Source organism: Balaenoptera acutorostrata, chromosome 2 (assembly GCF_949987535.1).
Source record: "Balaenoptera acutorostrata chromosome 2, mBalAcu1.1, whole genome shotgun sequence".
NCBI lineage: Eukaryota > Metazoa > Chordata > Mammalia > Artiodactyla > Balaenopteridae > Balaenoptera > Balaenoptera acutorostrata.
The window spans coordinates 38612510-38630755 of record NC_080065.1 but is presented as its reverse complement, the minus strand read 5'-3'; the positions used below and the strand labels follow the sequence as shown (position 1 = coordinate 38630755).

The following is an 18246-nucleotide window of genomic DNA, read 5'->3' as shown; positions in this document are numbered from 1 at the left end:
AAGTGTGGCCACACCTTGAAGCCTTCGGTTTGATGAATGGGGGAGCAGATCAGCACGCCTCAGCTGCACACACCTTTACCTGGAGGAAATGAAGCTTCTTGGGGATAAATAAACCAGGTGTCCACCTCCTGGATCTCTAAAGAGACAATTCTGGCTGGCTTAAAATGAACTCAGCAGACTGCCCTTTGGAGAGCTGTTGCTACATCTGACGACTAACGCCAACTACTTTAAAGCTTAGCTGCAATATTTCCATGAAATTACAGTACTTTACAAGTCACTCAGGCAAATCTGATCATCATACTGGGAGCTCCACCAGTGTCTCTAGTGGACTTATTTTTATTACTGTACATTCTTGACAATAATAAAATAGCCCTTCTGCTACCCCTAATCAAACTGAAACGATGAACACAAATGTTTGTTTTCATGGATAGCGGAATGCTGTGGTCCGGGTAATGGCTGTGTAATTCTGAATAGGTAGTAAATGTCTCACACTCTACACTTTCATTTCTAGACAGGGCATCATTTTTTAAATTCTATATGATTTTAACGTTGTTAAAAAATTCTAAGAAGACATCTCTTGGTGAATGGAATCTCCCCCTGTGTCTGAATATCCAGGTGTAGCCCACATGCATGAGGATGCCCCACGTACACTGCCCCATGGGGTCATTCATAGGACTGAGTGTGACGGCGTAGATGAACACACTTTGCCAACTGTGAGAGTTCACACTAATGTGAGTTGTGGTTATTATAACACCCATGTTTTAAATTCTTAACCTGGAAGGCTCCGGGCTCATGGCCTTGCACCATCCTCAGCTACTTTCACTGAGCATCTCTCCCAAGGTCCTTTACTCCTAGGTGAACAGGCCATTGTAATCATAGTTTGAGGTCTCCAGCAGAAATACATAAAAAGGCTAAAAACAAATACGTTATAGGTTGAAAATGCCATCCTCTGGGTGACTGGATATTTCCTTTTAAATTCTGTTTTACAAGTATTTTTTTAAGGAGGAAAAGCATTGCGGAACTGGATTCTGTACATAGTGCTAGTTTCACTCGCCATCCCTCAACACACCACGTGTCGGGTAAAGAAGCCTCCCTCCTCTGCCACAGGCTCTCTTGATGTTGGGTTGTAACGGTGAGTCCCATTCCCAGGCAACACTGTATGCTCCCCAGCTGAATAAGGATATGAACAGGTTTGCATTTCTCAGAAGGATGCTTCCTCTGGTTTCGAAGTTACCTCTTCGAACTTCTCAAAGAGACTTGGCAGATGCCAGAGACAAGTGAATTTTGCTTCAGATGAATCGTAGTTGGCGCCCTCCCATCCCCAATCTTCTGAGAGCTGCTGCCTACAAATGAACTTGGCTTCTCCCAAATAAGGAACTGATTATTGCAACAGTTTCTTTATGAGCCAAACACATCTCCACAGAATACATTCTATCTCACAAAACAAATCAGAATCCCCAAAGCAAAATTAACCAGAAACCTGTTTGCACACTCCAACAGCAGAAAAGGAGGTATTTAAAACGGCCATCCTCCCACATAGAAGAGAACAGTTCACTGCCAATGAGAGCAGGGCATAGGGACTCCCAACTCCAGGGCCCCAACGAGGGGTGGGAACAGAGAAGAGGATAAAGCAATGTGGCTGGATTCAGTAAGGGCTAAGGGTTTCCTGAGAGACGAACACTCCCAGTGCACAGTTGCTGGCTCGGTGGGGATGACTCCCAAAGCGGCCCCCTTGGCACTCCCCCCTCTCTTTGCACCCCCATAGTGAACTCTCTTTAGTGCCATCACATGAACAGAACGTTCATTGGCCTGGGCCGATTTGACTGTAAGCTTTCCCCTTCAACGACGCAGGGCGCTGCATGGCAGCTTCTAGATGACAGGGTCCTCTTTTATTAGGTTCCGGAGGAGATAAAATGTCCCTGGGAGAGGACAGAGTGCCAACACACAAAGTTTGGAACTTTAATCTATCAGTGTTGTGCCAGGTGTGAGCAGGAGAAAATCCCTTTATTTCCTTTCCCTGATATAATAATCTAACTAGAGGCAGGCACTGTTCAGAGGAATCTATTAAATTGTACCTTAGCCTATTGGGTTTTTAAAGTTCGCAGTATTTTCCTAGGGAAAATCCCTCTCTAAATTTCTAATGATATGTATGCATTCTTTGGCCGTATCCGCATGGCACGATGTTCACTGGGGTGGGGGAAGGAGGAGCTTCTATTTTTGCAGAAGGGAACTCACACCATTCGGATCTCAACGCGCCTGAGGCATTTTGCCGGCTCCCCCTTCCTCAAGGGAGAGCCATTTGAAAAGCCCCGTGACCCAGCTGGCGTGAGTTTTAATTCTGTAAACTGCGCAGCACAGGAGGCCTCCGAATCACAGTGAGGCCAATGATATACTTTTGTTCCTTGGCTATAAAATAGTCCATAAACACATGAGAAGAGATGGAGATTAAATACACTATTTTTTCCCAACATGTTGAAACCAACTCCAGGCAAAGAAAGCCATTGGTTCCATTCTCTTTAATTTAAAATTAGCAAGCATTTGTTGAACTACTAGTGGCTGCTAGCATTGTACAGGGCACCCTGGAGAATATAAAAGCAATCAAAACCATTGAGAGAGAAATCACTACTGGATTTCAGAGATATCTACACAGAAATGATGAGTAGCAGTCAAATTTAATGTGAAGACAAGACTATTTTGTGAAGAATCCCCACGTCATCTTTATTAAAAGTAACATTAAAAAGTATATGAAGCCATATAGGAAAAAATGTGATCATATCTGGTTAGCAATTTGTCAGAGACAAAACGAACCACTACCCAAAACTACCTACACCCTCTGATTCTCTGATCTGTATCAAGTACTTAAAAGGAAAATGGTCAAAAGCATCCTTAGAAGTATGATGTTAGCATTTTAATAAGTGGGAGGAGTAAAATAATAGATTTAGGAGCTTGTAGTTCTGTTATGGCCAAGTAACGAAGAATATCAAAATGGCAGCTGAATTGATCAGAAATAAGAAGTTTTCTCAAGTGTCTGTTTTACTGATCCAGTGATTCTGCTATGGAAAAAGCGAGAGCTGATTTTAAATAATCCCAACAGAAACAGAGTTGTTTATATTGCAAAACCAAGACTCCAGGTAGATAACCTAATAAATGTGTACTTTCTAATGCTAGTGTTGATTACTAATGAAATATTGCAAAACTGAATCTCATTGATTTCCTGGTGAAGCTTTTCTAAGAACTCAGCACTGAAAAAGGAAGAAGCTCATCCAAAAGGGTATTTGAAATGATCCATTCTAATTAGCTTCAGGCATTTATTTGAACAGTTTGCATCTGGAGTTCATGTTATTATCCACTTTTTGGTGGTGGCCATTTGAAAATGGGTCAGACACAAAATGCCTTAGGTCAATTTATCTCCTTCCATCAGTGAGGGAGAAGAAATTCACAGACATTATTGATACCATTACTCTCGCTGAGATTTCTCTCCTTGCAGGGATCCAGTGGGGAATATAGGATGGGAAAGTAGTTTAAATGTGTATGGTATGAGGGGGAAAAAAAAAATTGGGGAATGGTATATATAATACGTCTCCATTTTTATAAAAAAACAAAAAATAGAGCATATATGGTCACCTGTGCTGACCAGTTCAGCTACAACCAGTCACCTATAGCTATTGAGTACTTGAAGTGTGGCTAGTGCAACTGAGGAATTAAATAAGCTAAATTTTACTTAATTTTAATTAAATATTTCAATTAAACATTTAATTAAGTATATTAAGAACAGATTGGGTATGTAAACCTTTTTCAGCTGTACATTTTGTAAAATCTAAGCACAGATCAAGTATTTCTGATGCAAAGTTAGGATCTAAGTTGAGATGTGCTGTTAAGTATAAAATATACATGGATTTTGAAGGCTTGGTACAAAAAAGGATGCAAAATATTTCAATAACGTTTATGTTGACTATACGTTAAAATTGTAATTCGGATTGTTGAATAAAATATTAAAAACTAATATCCCCCATTTCTTTTTTTTTAAATGTGACTAGTAGAGAATTTTAAATTACATACGTGGTATTATATTTTATATTTCTATTTGACAACATTTATATATACACTTTATGGCTTATATGTTTGTATCTGCATTCAGAAACATTAGACTGTTACAGGAGCATATTTGTTTTCGTAACAAAAACAATACACAAAATAAAACTGTATATTTGTAGTGACATATAAAATCATTATGGTTATGTTTTCAGATGTCTTCCCAAATGCAGAATGATGGGGATAAAAGATTCATGGAAGACTTAGGTAAGATTATATTTATAGAAGTTTTTTTTAGGGTATGCAGTGTGCCTTTGTTTACCTTTAGAATGTGACAATTCACATTGTATCTCTCTTTGAGTCACAGCCAGTGGTGTACTAATATTAAACAATTGTCTCTCTGGAATAATAATTTTAAAAGGGCCATGATTTGTAGCATTTGCCAATCTCTGTGGTATAAATACCTCCACCAAGGCTGATTCTAAGCTACCAAGTCACTTAACACGGATTCACTGGATCACTGACATCACTGAATGTGGATTCACAAGCCAGTATGAGCTGGACCCAGCACACCACCAGCTGGGGAAGTAAATGATATTCTCTAGGCTCCAGGTGAGGTAACAGGTACAAAGATTAAACAATCTGCTGACATTGACACAAGAGGTAGGAGACAGTGCTACTGAGTGAACCCTGGACACTTGATTTCATTTGATGCCATCTGTTCCACTGTCAGATGGTCAGATTTAGTTAATAATCATTGACAGATACTTTCCCAGGTCTGTAGAAATTACCATCAGACTCTACCTCAGATGTTATCCTTGCTCTTCACCTATAGAGAGGGTGAGCTTAGGGGTTCAGGGCACAAGTTGTGGATCAGGTTCAAATCCTGGCTTTACCAAACCTCAGGTTACTCATCTCTAATATGGAGACGATAATATTATTCCTCTTTTCATGAGAAAATCAGGAGGCAATTGAATGAGGTGTTGATTCAAAGCACTTGGCCTGCCCTCTGCATATATCAATACTAGCTATTTATTACACTTTCTGATACTAGTGATTAAATAGACCGTTTTAGGTTTCCATGGGATTGGGAATGGGGCCCTCATTGTATGTCCTGGAAAGGAAGTCTAGGGACATGGTAAAGCAATCAGCCACAATACGTGAGCTCCACTCTTCAATCAAGCACTTACATCACATGAGAGCCCAGGGGAGGGGAAGGCTCATCATAATGTAACGTGTACATCTCCCAGGATAAGGCAGGAATGCTGATCACTTCTGCTTAGGTGTACAGGCAAATTGCACACCTTCTACATGGAGGCCTAAGTGTGGGGGAATAATCCAGAGGCTGACTTTTCCCCTAATCACTATCTCATCTACTGTAAGAAAATTATACGCTGCTGCTACTGGGTCCAGATCATTTGTTTTGTGAGTCATGGATTTCTAGAGCTGACAATTGGGTAGATGAATTCCAACAATAAGAGGCTTGGTTTGAAGCCAGGACTCTTCCTGTGAGAACACAGAGAAGGCAGCTGGGTTATAGGAGCCTGGGTCTCCACCTCTTCCTTTCCAGGGAGTGAAAGAATAAGGGCCATTTCAACACCAAATGCTTGGTGCTTCTCCTACCTTGGTATGTGCATGGGCATTCTGTTGGGAGTGGGCCTTTCTTGGTGCATGGGGCATTCTGTTTGAAATCAGTAGGACCCAGTGGCACTTACCTCGCCACAAAGCTAGACCAAACTCACCCAGCCTGATTTACCTGGTGCATTCACTGATGCATGATGCAGGTGTAACTCTTACATGGAAGAGAAAATCAATTGCATAGGTGGGTGCTTATTTGAACAATATGTTCTGTTCCTTTTTATATCTTACAGCATTGCACCTACCAAGTCATGGTTTTCCAAAATAGAATTTGAAAAAGCAAACCTCTTACTGGATTTCTGCTATCTCTCTTTCCACAAGTGGCTTTTTTTTTTATGATCTAATATTTTATTACTGTGATAGATCACATAGAACACGGAGAATGTACCTTAAACAAAGTTGAAGATGTTGGAGTTTCTTCCAAGACGCTCAGATGGAAGTATAGGCTTTGTTTTACCTGATCTAACAGGAAATAGATGAGCTATTGAAGATCTCACAGAAGGAAGTTTTCAGGTAACAAAAACATTCAGTATCTTGATGAGATTATAACCTGACAATGATTACTACAATAACTCCAAGTACTGAAGGAGTCACTCACATGCCCAGATTATATAGAGAGCAAAAGTTGGAAGAAACTCTTTTTTTCCTTTTATCAAGTCCAAAGTGGTGAAGTTGTTCTTTTAGGGTAAACAAGTTGGGAAACCAAGAGTGAGGCAATGTGCTCTCCTGGGAAAAGCATTGCTAGAGAAGGAGTCAGCAATCCTGTGCCCTGGACACAGCCCAGCATCACCTGATGTGGCGACTCGGGCAGTCACTTCATGACTGTGGGTCTGTCCCCTCACCTACACACCATACCAGACTTTTGTGATATGCCAAACCCCGCGCAGTGCAACGTAATGAACAGCCGCCAGGGACAGAGGACTTCTCCCGTCCTGCTGCTGCTAGGCTCCCTGTCTTTCTCCTCCTCTAGCTGTGAGCAAACTGGGGGCAGTAGCTGTGTGTCACTCACTCTTTTATCCCCAGCAACTAGCCCTGGGCCACACAGAGTAGATGTCCCCTCCAAAATCTGCCAAGGAATAAGTGTGCTGAGTGCCTTATTACTTCATTCGTTCCTTGCAAGAGACCCTCATTTTAAAATTGAGGAAATGAAAGTTTAGAGGAGCTTTGAGAAGTTAAGGGGATCCCGCAAGCTGAGACGGAATACTTCTGGGTCGGGATTGGAACCGTCTCCAAGGCCTGCCTGTCTTTGCCTCTGCCTTCCCATGCTTCTTTGAAAATGCTAAACCAGGTCAACTAAACACACAAGTAGAGTACCAGTGAGGCAGGCCAAACTACAGAGAACAAGAAAAAGAGAGAGAGGAAAATCTGGATTTGCATTATGGACAAGGGTAGGCACCACAGTACTTCCAGTACTTTGGGCCTGTCAAGGACGGTGATAATTCATAACTGCTGACATTGCAGTTTCTTTAGGGGCAGAATTGTTTAAGGGACATTCATCTCTCTGTCTTAGAGCCTCCAAGAGCACATGGTCTACTTTTGGGTACATTACTTAAGAGGTATGAAGTGTGCCCTTTCCATGACATGGGGGCATCCCCCCGCCTCCTTTGAGCCTATATTATAAATAGAAAGAAGTCTATTTGGCCAGACTGACTGGCTGCCAGATAGATGGCAAACACGGGGCAGATCAATGTCACGTCTCATCGCCAGGAAGTTTACGATACACCACTTCACTCTTCAAGATCACAGAAGGTGTAATAGCTTGGCGTGGACCATTCACTGTTAACTGCTTGAATAGAACATGTTCTCAGGAAGAGAAATGTCTCACCGAAATATAATGCCAGCCACAGATGCCAGTCGTATGTGTAATTTTAAATTTCCTAGTAACCATACTAAGAAATAAATTTTAATTATATACCCTATTTAACCCAATATATACAAAATATCATCACTTCATCATGCAGTAAATATGAAAAGTATTGAAGTATTTCATACACTTTTTTTTCATAATGAGTCTTTGAATCTGGTGTGTATTTCACACTCACAGCACATCACAACTGGTACCAGCCACATTTAAAGTGCTCAAGAGCCATGGGCAGTGAGTAGCTACCCCATTGGATGGTGCAGCTCTGAGACACTGAGATTGGGGAGGTCCATGCACCCAGCTCCTGGCTAGTGCAGAATGTATCTGTGTTTATTATTGCTCATGAGCAGACCAAACCGCTGAGAAGAGACCTTTAAACTTATTTTGCAAGGTCTAATAGTTTCTTAAAGTCCTAGAAAGAATTTTGCTACTGAAGCGAGAAGCAGGGAGTTCCAGACCTTAACGCTCATTTTGCATATAATTACTGAGCACTGAACTCTACAAATAATTAAACCATAAACCTAGCACCAGATCTGTCACTAGGTATGGGACTTGAAGTGAATCATTTCTCACCCTCAGACTCTTTATTTCCAAAATAGTATGTTGGGAGTGTATCAATAGTTCTCAGCCTTGGTTGTGTATTAGACCTTACAAACAAATGCCCTGGCATTACCACAGGTAAACTGAGAATCACTGACCTAATGCAAATCAAATTTGCTATGATTTTGAAATCTGTGAAAATAGAGCCCATCTGCCCCAAGCAGCCTCAGCTGGGTGAGGGGGAGAGAAAAACATCATTCTCCCCCATTTAGCCAACCAATAAATGTATTTTTTGTAACACAGAACCTTCTAAGCCAAGGGGTTGAAATGCTGAAATAGGAAGGTAGGATCAGAAAATATTATCCTATGAAATTGCAAATAAAAAGAATATGTGGGGCTTCCCTGGTGGCGCTGTGGTTGAGAATCTGCCTGTCAATGCAGGGGACACAGGTTCGAGCCCTGGTCTGGGAAGATCCCACATGCCACGGAGCAACTAGGCCCGTGAGCCACAATTACTGAGCCTGCGCGTCTGGAGCCTGTGCTCCGCAACAAGAGAGGCCGCGATAGTGAGAGGCCCGCGCACCGCGATGAAGAGTGGTCCCCGCTCGCCACAGCTAGAGAAAGCCCTCGCACAGAAACGAAGACCCAACACAGCCAAAAATAAATAAATAATAAAAATAAAGGAATTCCTTTAAAAAAAAAAAAAAAAGAATATGTGTAAATAGATGAAACCAGTCATCCACAGATATGATCACTCCAATAAAGACAAGACATCATTTCAAAATGTTGCTGATGAGACTGGATAGGCAGAATGCTAAAGAGGTCCCCCCCCCCCCACCGCCCAAGATTATCTTCTCTGGTTATTCAAACATTAACCTAGGTAGTGCTCTGGCGGGACTTCACAGATGTAATTAAGGTTACTAATCAACTGACTTTAAAATAGGGAGATTATTCTGTATTGTCTGTGTGATTAAATGTAATCACATTAGTCTGTAAAAGCAGGAGAGGAAGTTAGTCAGTGAGATGTGCAGAAGGGGAAGTCAGAGATGTTAGAAACTTGAGAGGGACTTATCCTGCTGTTGCTGGAGGGGCCATATAGGAAGCATGAGATGCAGTGCAGGCAGACTCCAGGGGCAAAAATGGGCTCCCAGCTGACAATTAGCAAGGAAATGGGGATGACAGTCCTACAACAACAAGGAACTGAATTTGGTCAACAACCTGAATGAACTTGGAAGCAAATTCATTCCCAGGACCTCCTGAGGGTAATGCAGCCCTAATGACAGTTTGATTTCAGCCTTGTGAAATCTGAGCAGAGAATCCAGTTACACCAGCCTGTGTCCAGACTTCTCACTTACAGAACTGTGAGCTAATAAATGGGTTTTTATAAGCCTCTAAATTTAAGGTAATTTGTTTTAGAAGCAATAGAAAATGAATACAGTCTTTAAAAGCCTGTTATAGAGCCTGAGGTTGACGTCTTAAACATCAATCAGGAAGACAGCTATCCAGCCATGACTGAAACATAGCCATAAGGAGAGGGGATTTTTAGCAGAGCACAGAAATTTGGAGGCAGAAGGGACTTTAGAGATAATCTAGTCTAATCAATTAATGTTTGATGAAGAATGCTGAAAAAAATAATTTATGGCTTTGTCTCATCCAATTACTTGGGACCAATGAGAATGTCCCAATACAGAGACAGGTACAATAATCTTTCAGAGCCTGCTGACGCTCTCCCTTGAGGGCCACACAGTTCCCTCCATTGCGACTCTACAATTGCCACGTGACCTTCTGATTCTTTTCTTGTTTTCTGGGCTCTCTCTCTTTCTGGAAAACTAATACAATAACCAGCTGAAATGAAACTGCTTCACAGCTGAAATGGAGAATAAACAAATGTATTGGCATTCTGGTATATTGGCCCATCTCACGAGGTTGGCGAGTGTAAATTGAGCCCCTAGAGTCTAATCACCTCTGGGTCAGTTGATGCAATTTATTTTCGAACACATAAATCTGGACACAAGTTGACCCCAGGGAAAGTGAGAAAGCCTGAGAGATCCTGTCTAAATCAGTTTGCTGGCCTTGCTTCTCATCTTAACCTCAGGTCAGACAGGAAATTAAAAACAGACAATGTGTCAATGTGAAGGTCAATCAAAATCAAGGTCAAAATCTATGAAAGACTAGGGTCAGGAGAAGATAAGGACAAGGAGCATGTATTTATGGAGGAAAAGGTCGTGTGGAAGGGAGAAGGACAGGCTATCTTTACATTTCCCTGTAAATCTAACATCTTGGCTCAGGAGAGCTTGTTTTCAGTCCTCCTGAATTAAATGTTCAATTCCCAGGAGCCTTATGTTTACCACCCTAAGGGACCACCACAGCATAACTCTGGAACCTGTAACTCAATGACCTGGCCGTGTTTCTCCTAAATCAGTTGGCTGGTGGAAAAGGGTTGGAAAAAGCAGGCTGAGCCAAACCCTGAACTGCTATTGATTCAAGAAGATTGTCCACCTATCCAGAAGTCAAAGGAACAGACACTAAAATGGTTTTCATTGCATTCTGCTTGAGAGAAATCAGTTATTTCACATCTTGGAGAACAGTAATAAAACATTCATCTTCCCATCAAACTGAAAAGTGATTCAAATGAATTTTTCCACTTTCAATCACTTGTGATCATGTTACCAGTCAAAACTTTACTTCCAAATGGGGAAGAAAAGCTACAGGGAATCCCCAAGGTGGCAGTTTACTCAGAGCATCATGTAAATGTTAAAGAACCAGAGGGCAGGTGCCTCAGACACAGGGAGATAGTCACCTGGACGCCCACAAGCGTCTAAAATCATTCCTGTCTAAACTGAATGAACTCACATCTCCTACCTGCCCCCAGTCCCCACCTCATGAACACACAGCTTCATCTCATACATTTTCTAACATGTTTAATGAGATTAGGGCTCCCCAGCTACCTGTTACTCCAACCCCATCATGTGTCACTTGTCACCATGAGGGGGTGATTCAACCTCAGAATTCTCTCTGGACTGTATCTCCTCCTCCCCCAATGCTCACCACACTTCTCTAGACTTAAAACAGCCTCCTTTATGGCCTCTATTCCTTTACCTTCAAGGCTGCTGCCGGACAAATCCCCAGTTTATCTGCTCTTCAAAAGCATGCTCCAATATCAGTACCTCCATGAAGACTTCTACACTCCCCTGAGACTGACCTGTTCATTCCTCTACTATAAAATGTGCCCTGACATGGAAGTCACAAGGTGACGAACCCCTGTATGTGGAATAAATGAGTCCTCAGTGCCTGTGCTGCTGTAGGTTTCCTCAGGGCAAGACACAGACCTTCCTCATCTGTTTATCACTCTGCGCCCACTCCCACCAAAATGCCTTGCAGGATTTGATGAGTGAAGAGATATGTGCACTGTGTGTGTGTGTGTGTGTGTGTGTGTGTGTGTGTGTGTGTGTTTGACAGGGGGTGGGAGGGAATGTTGGTGGGTGTAGGTAGGTCAGAGGCATTAGAAGTTCTTTCCCCACCTCAAGAATATCCATATCATCATTCAGCTTTGGGAGAAGTTAGTTTGGGTAAAAGAGAGCGGAGGATAATTTAGAGGTTAGGGATGGGCCTATATAACCGAGAGCGCTGGATACAGGTGCAAGAGATTTGCACAAAGGCAAAGAAGGTCACAGTTACTCAAAATTCTGCCGAGGATCTACCTGAATGGCTGCTCATGCCAAATAAAGGCTGCACTGCTCCTCTGGAAGGCGGGAGAACTCAGGTTCCCATAGGTCAGCCTTCCCCGTCCGTGTCTTACCCTCAGCCCCCTCAGAATCCCCAGCCAACCTCCTCTCCACTTTTGAAGGACAGGCAAGCAGAAAAAGTCAAGAGAAAAAGAAGGAAGTTGTGTGCAGGTGACTTTCTGCTTCCCTTTTACCATCTGCATAGGACAAACACGAATCACAATTTTTTTCCTTTGGAAATTACTTCCCATGCTCGCTAGATTATATTCTTTAAAGTGAAACTTAGTTTAAATAAATGGCTTTCCTAGTTTCTCTATTAATCAGAATGTCTGGAAGCCTGAGGTTGGGGGTCGGGGGGACCACTGGAGAGACAGAATCACAATCAGAGAGCCCGGCGGCTGGATGGGGCCCTAATGACCATGTTACCATAAAGGTCTCACTTTACAGATGAGGTAAGCAAAGCCTAGAGGGATGAAGTGACGTGTACAAGATCCCACTGCTGGTTACAGCCGAGCTGGGAGCTGCATCCAGGCCTCCCGTCCCCAGTCCAGTTGGTTTCTCAGTACTCCCCATCGTCTTCAACCTGTCACTCTATTGTCAAGGAGCAAAAAGCCAACTTACCCTCAGGCTCACACGTGCTGTCACATCTAATGTCATTTATCGTTAGACATTCAGTACAAACAAATCCTAACAAGTGCGGACATGAGGTGAGCCGGGCTCTCCTGGCCTTCCCCAGCTCCACAGGAGCTGAGCTCCCCTGGCCACCTTCTTTGAAGTAGGACAAGAAGCCCTAGAATAACCCAGAAACGGAATTTACTCACAACCAGCCCTCAAGTCTGGACCAAGCTGAGCCTAAATTTCCGAGAATAATCCTGGTTAGAACCTTGCAAAAATCTATTCTCCACACTGACACCACAGTGATCTCCTTCAACTGCAGCTCGGCAGCTTCTGTTTCAAACTGTCCAGTATAAGTGACAAACCCTTAACAAGGTGCCTCCAGCCCTGTGTGGTCTGATCTGGCCTCCTTCACCTTTCCATGCCCATCTTCCACCATCTCCCCAAACCTCCCCCTTTCCTCTGTCCATGGAGGAATCTTCTCGGAAGGTTCCAGGCTGTTCACACCTTCAGCCCCTCTGCCTCCTGTCCTCTTCCCACTTCATCCATCTCTGCCACTCATTCCCGAAGACTCAGCTCAAGGTCACTTCAACTTAAATGTATTTCGAGCAATGACCTCCACTCCCTACCGGGGGAAGTTAGGTGCCCCTCCTCTCTCCTTGCCAAACCTCTATCATAGCATCGTGAGATGCCCACTACTTTCTTATCTCTCCCTTGAGGGTCATCTCTGTATCCCCTACTACCTCGCAGTACCTAACACGCTCAGCTTGAAATGAATTGTTGCAGAAACAAACAGAGATCCCTTGACCTTAAAATCGATGTTTTAAGAGGGTAGAACACGTCCTTCTGTTGAAAGTTCAGCTGAATGCTTTTTAACGACATAGAATAAGTGATGTTTCCCATCACATCAGGCACCATGGGATAGCTTTCATTGGGTATGCAGGAAGGAACCTGAAACATTGGAGTAAACCAGCCAAGATATACGGCTAAAAATACAAAAAGACATAGTCTTATTTTCCTTTTCTTCAATGTGCTGACAATCCCCAAGACTTTAGAAAACCTGGAATAAAATGCAAAACAAACATGCAATTGTGGTGTCACTTCTTCTTTACGATACTCTTCTAAACTATAAGCTGACTGTTGAAATGTAAAACATAGGCCAAAATTAAAACCCTGAAATGTCTCCTGAGTGCAAATTATCATCTCTGTCGACTTTCTCAAAATGTACCAGATTCTTATATGCGCAGAAAATGGACTTCAAAGACCCAAATTATATCTTAATGGTGATCAGACAGGGAGGAAGGCAGTCTGAGGCTTTGCCTAATCAGAGTATTTTATAAGCTGCAGGACAAGAGAAAGAAGTTTCGCTCAGAGTAGAGGGAGAAGAGTGGAGGAGGAGAGCAAGGAGGGAGCAGGGAGAAATGAAGCCAGAAGAGGGAAGAATGAGGTGGGAGGAGAAGGAAAGCAACCAGCTAAGCCAAGTTGGAGCTTTACATCTAAAAAGCGCACAAGCAAGGTTAAAAAAAAAAAAAAAGAGAGAGAGAGAAACCTGACTCTCAGCCTTTTAATCAAAGTGAACAAGAAGGGAAATACTAACCACCAGTCCGGCAGATATTCCTGAAATAGAGGCTGGATTTTCGTATGGTTTCCTCCAGGCTTTATGGCAAGAACTTTTAAATTTCCTTTTTCATTCAGTCATGTATGCAAGCAGACCACACTATACTAATTTGGTTAAAATTGGCGGAGAGGGTGGGGGGTGAAGGAGGAATACGGTAAATGCTTCTTGGTTACCGCTTGGCACGTTAGATTCTTGGTCTTGCTGCTTTCCCATATAAACCTTCGCAAAATCCTCCCCAAATCAATTACATTTTCTCCCTCTTCCTCCCTCCCTCCCAATCTCTCTCTCTCTCTCTCACACACACACACACACACGCACACACATGCACACACACACACACACACACACACACACCCTGGTACCAGAAGAGCAGATTAAAGCACACAGCCCATTGCCTCACATAACGAATCCCCTGACCTTTGCCCAGTGCTTTTCTGGGCTCTGCCAACTGAAGTGAAGGCCAGGCCTGGGCTGGAGTCTCATGAGACCCATCACGACGGAGCCAGCCAGGCCAGCTGAGAAGGCCACACGTTAGAAACTGACAAAGGCTATGAACTGGAAGGGCTGAAAAAAGTGGCAGGGTTATCTGAATCTAATCCCACGACTAAGGAGTTCAAGAAGGGAAGCTCCAGGAGGGCAGAGGTGCCCATCATCGTGTTTACTGGTCTCTTACTGAAGTATCCCAAGTGCCCAGAGTGTAGAATGTTGAATATTTGTTAAATGAAGGATAAGTGATTGAATTTTAAAACATTAGTGCCCATTGGAAATCTTAACATACTTAACTTTAAATGTTTAATCATAGTATCAGTGGCACAAAGTAGTTGACTAGAAAACTGTTAGCACCATCTACACATTCATTGTAGGATATTTTGTTAGATCGGGCAGGAGGACACAGCACTTAGATTATGTGGGGTTTGTTTCTTTCTAGTTACCTTGTAGTAGAGAGAAGTAGGTCTAAGAAAAAAATACCCCAAACCAACTAAAAAGCTCAAAACACTAACCATCTAGTAAATTGCATACACGAGCAACCCAAGAAACAGAAACACTGCTCTCTAGCTCTGCAGCTTCACCAGATTTCTTGTAGCTTCTCACGGGTTAGAACAATCGCAATGATTCCCATCACTGAGTGTGGGCTGAGCTGCGGTACACACACAAGGCTACGTGACTATTATTCCTGTGTGACCAACAGTCCTGTCCATGCTTCCCACAAAAGAAGACTGTTCATGATTGATGACCACAGTAGGAATTAGCAAGGCCTAAAAGATTCCCTCTGCCTGGCTGGCTTTCCTATGTTTGTGTGCAATGAACCATTCTGTGACATGCGATACATACAAAGCCCTTTAACATAAAGAACCCTCACAGGGGAACGTTCATTCGAATAGAGGAGTTAACAATGACTAGATTTGAGACTCTCACTGACTGTGAGTTGGTGGTTTATTTTGGATGTGTAGATACTGCCTCTCTGACAGATGTTTCCAAAGCTAAACTCAGGGGTCCATAGATATCTCATCCCCAAACCTTGTTTTCCTCTAGAGTCTGCAACACAAACCAGAAATCTAGGAGTTACCTGGAGAGCTCCTCTACCTCTTCTGCCCCCATTTCATCCGTCAGCCTTACCCCTTCGGTATCTTTTGACTTCATTCCACTCCCTTTATCTTCTCTACTGCTACTGCCAAGTCCTAGCCATGATCTCTCACTTACACCTTAGGAATGGCCTCTTAACAGTCACTTGGGCTTCCTCCAATCCATTTTTCACACAAAAATTACATTTTGAAACAAATATGATCATGGCATCCCTCTGAATAAAACATTCAAATGACTTGCCTTGTTCATAGGATCAATACCACAACCCATAATATGAACTAATAGTTACTAGTTGTCCCCCAGTATTCACTCTCCGCACTTTCAGGTAGTAATAGAATCCAGTGAAAGATGACACTTCACAGCCCACCTTGCAGCCACCAGGACGCGAGAAGCGGCATAAGCATCTTTCAGGAAAACGTGTATCCCTTTCGCCTCCCCTTCTCCACTCCCACTGGCTTGACGGTCTGGATCACCAAACACATGGATGAGAGCATCTAAATCTGTGGAACCTTTCTGGAACTCACTATGAAGTTGGATCTCAGATAATGAGCTTGTTTAAACACTGGTAAAGGACCAACTAGTCAGTGGTTTTTTGACCAGGCAGCCCAGATCTTTCTAGCTTATTCTTGAAAGAAAAATTTTGTTTCACCGAATTTTTCAGGCTCAACTGAAAAGAAGTGGGAAAGAGTAATCGCACAAGACGTGTAAAAACATAAGCTGAAATTTTATCCTCAATACCTAAACAGAAAGAAAATTTACCCGAGCACATGACATTTTGATCTGGATTTTCTTTATGGGCCTTAAGAGATACTCCTTCCTTTTCTAAGAGAGTTATGAATCCTAGTGTGCTAGAACCCAAAGTATTTAGAACTTTAGAAATTGTGAGTAGTTTTATTTAGGGAATTATTAGGGCCCACAGAAATGACCATCCTCAACAGACAAATGATATTTTGGTCTATTCAAGAAAACAGGTGATACTCTGTCCAATCCTATCCCAAACCAAATTTCCAAACCTCAAGTTATTAGGGGATTTATTGAATAAATAAAAACAGGCAATAAATAATGGTTACACAAAGAGTAGGGAAGTGTAGGGCCTTAGGGAAAGGATCTTTCTAGGTTTTTGTACCCAGCCCTCCCAAACCAAGCTGTATACTGAGCAATGTATTCTGAAATGGTGTTAGTAGGACAAACAGGGGGCTTTCTGCTTCAAACAGAATTTTATTCATAGAGACTTCATATTTAGATATTTATACCTAGAGCATGAGCTAAATAGAGACTAGTACATGATGCTGGTTTGCAAAATGATCATTTTCCCCAGAGCCAATTTTGATGATTTTTTCTGATTATAAATCTACAATACTTGTTTTGTAGAAATTTGATAAGTATTAACATAATGTAAAACAAATTTTAGATTCCTTTTCTGTCACTCTTGTTCTAAGAGACTTTCTTAAAAAAAAGTTGAAAACAGGCCCCAATGCAAAAAAGTTGTTTTTTATTTTTCTTTTTGCATTTAACATTAGCGTCTCAAATATCCGCCAATTAGATTCCCACTTGTTCTAGGAAATGCAGCTTTTAGCAATTCTTTGTTGATTCAAATGAAATCAACCTGGGTCAACTAGTATTAACTGATTAGATTGAGAATGAAGTCCCAATACCAATGGCAGACCAATAATAAGTGCTTGAAATTAAATGTTGGGTGACCGACCCAGGCAGATTCTATCTGCTTGGAAAGGTTACAAGTAAGAGGAGGGGGAGTTTGGGGACATCATGAAGAATCCATGAAGGATCCATGATGTATTGAGAGAGAGACACAGGAGGATGGCTGGGCACAGCAACAGAGATCTGGTATCATTATAGTAAGTCCCCGTTAGATGGAGTTACATGGAAACATCCTCTCCATTGCTGGCTGAAAAAGCATAATCCCCACCCAACCCCAAAGCAAAACCAAAATAAAAAACTGAACATAAAATGTTAATGGATGCATTAATTAATATTCCATCATATGCCTAATTAGGTGCCAGTGCTTTTCAAACTGAGTGTTAACCTATAATTAGGCTGTGGGATCAATTTAGTGGGTCAAATCCAGCTTTGTCAATTTGTTTAAATGAATGTAATGGAATGGTGCTATGGACTAAACATTTGTCTCCCTCCACTTAAATTCATATGTTGAAATCTAGTCCCCAGTGTGATGGTATATGGAGGTGGGGGCCTTGAGGTGATTAGCTCAGAGCCCTCATGGTTCCAAAGAGCTTTCTCCACCTTCCTGCCATGTGAGGACACAGCAAAAAGACAGCTGTCTGTGAACCAGGAAGTGGGCTCTCACCAGACGCTGAATCTGCCGGCGCCTTGATCTTGGACTTCCCAGCCTCCAGAACTGTGAGAAATAAACTTTTGTTGTTTATAAGCCATTGAGTTCACGATATTTCAATCAGCTTGACTTTGCCAAGCTGATATCAGACTACGCTTAGGCTTTTAATCCTTGATTTTGAACCAGCTGCATGATACAGTATATTAATCTTAAAAATAACTTTAAAAAATAACCAGGGCCAGAAGTGCAGCCAATGTGCAAGTTTACACTTTGTACTTCCTCCTCTGTGTCAAATACTTCAATGGTAGGTTTATTATTTTTTTAA

The 18246-nt window shown here is 42.3% G+C and overlaps 1 protein-coding gene across 5 annotated transcripts in view; it reads right to left on the bottom strand.

Moving 5' to 3' along the window:
* The window catches only part of GHR (growth hormone receptor), a 280325-nt gene that overhangs the window by 162772 nt on the left and 99307 nt on the right, over positions 1-18246 (bottom strand). The window contains exon 1 of one of the 5 annotated variants that reach the window (XM_007195532.2): positions 14009-14196. The exons of the other annotated variants lie outside the window; for them this stretch is intronic. The gene's annotated coding sequence lies outside the window, so the exon portion shown is untranslated. Of the gene's footprint in view, positions 1-14008; positions 14197-18246 lie in introns of those variants that run through there. 5 annotated transcript variants of the gene reach the window in all.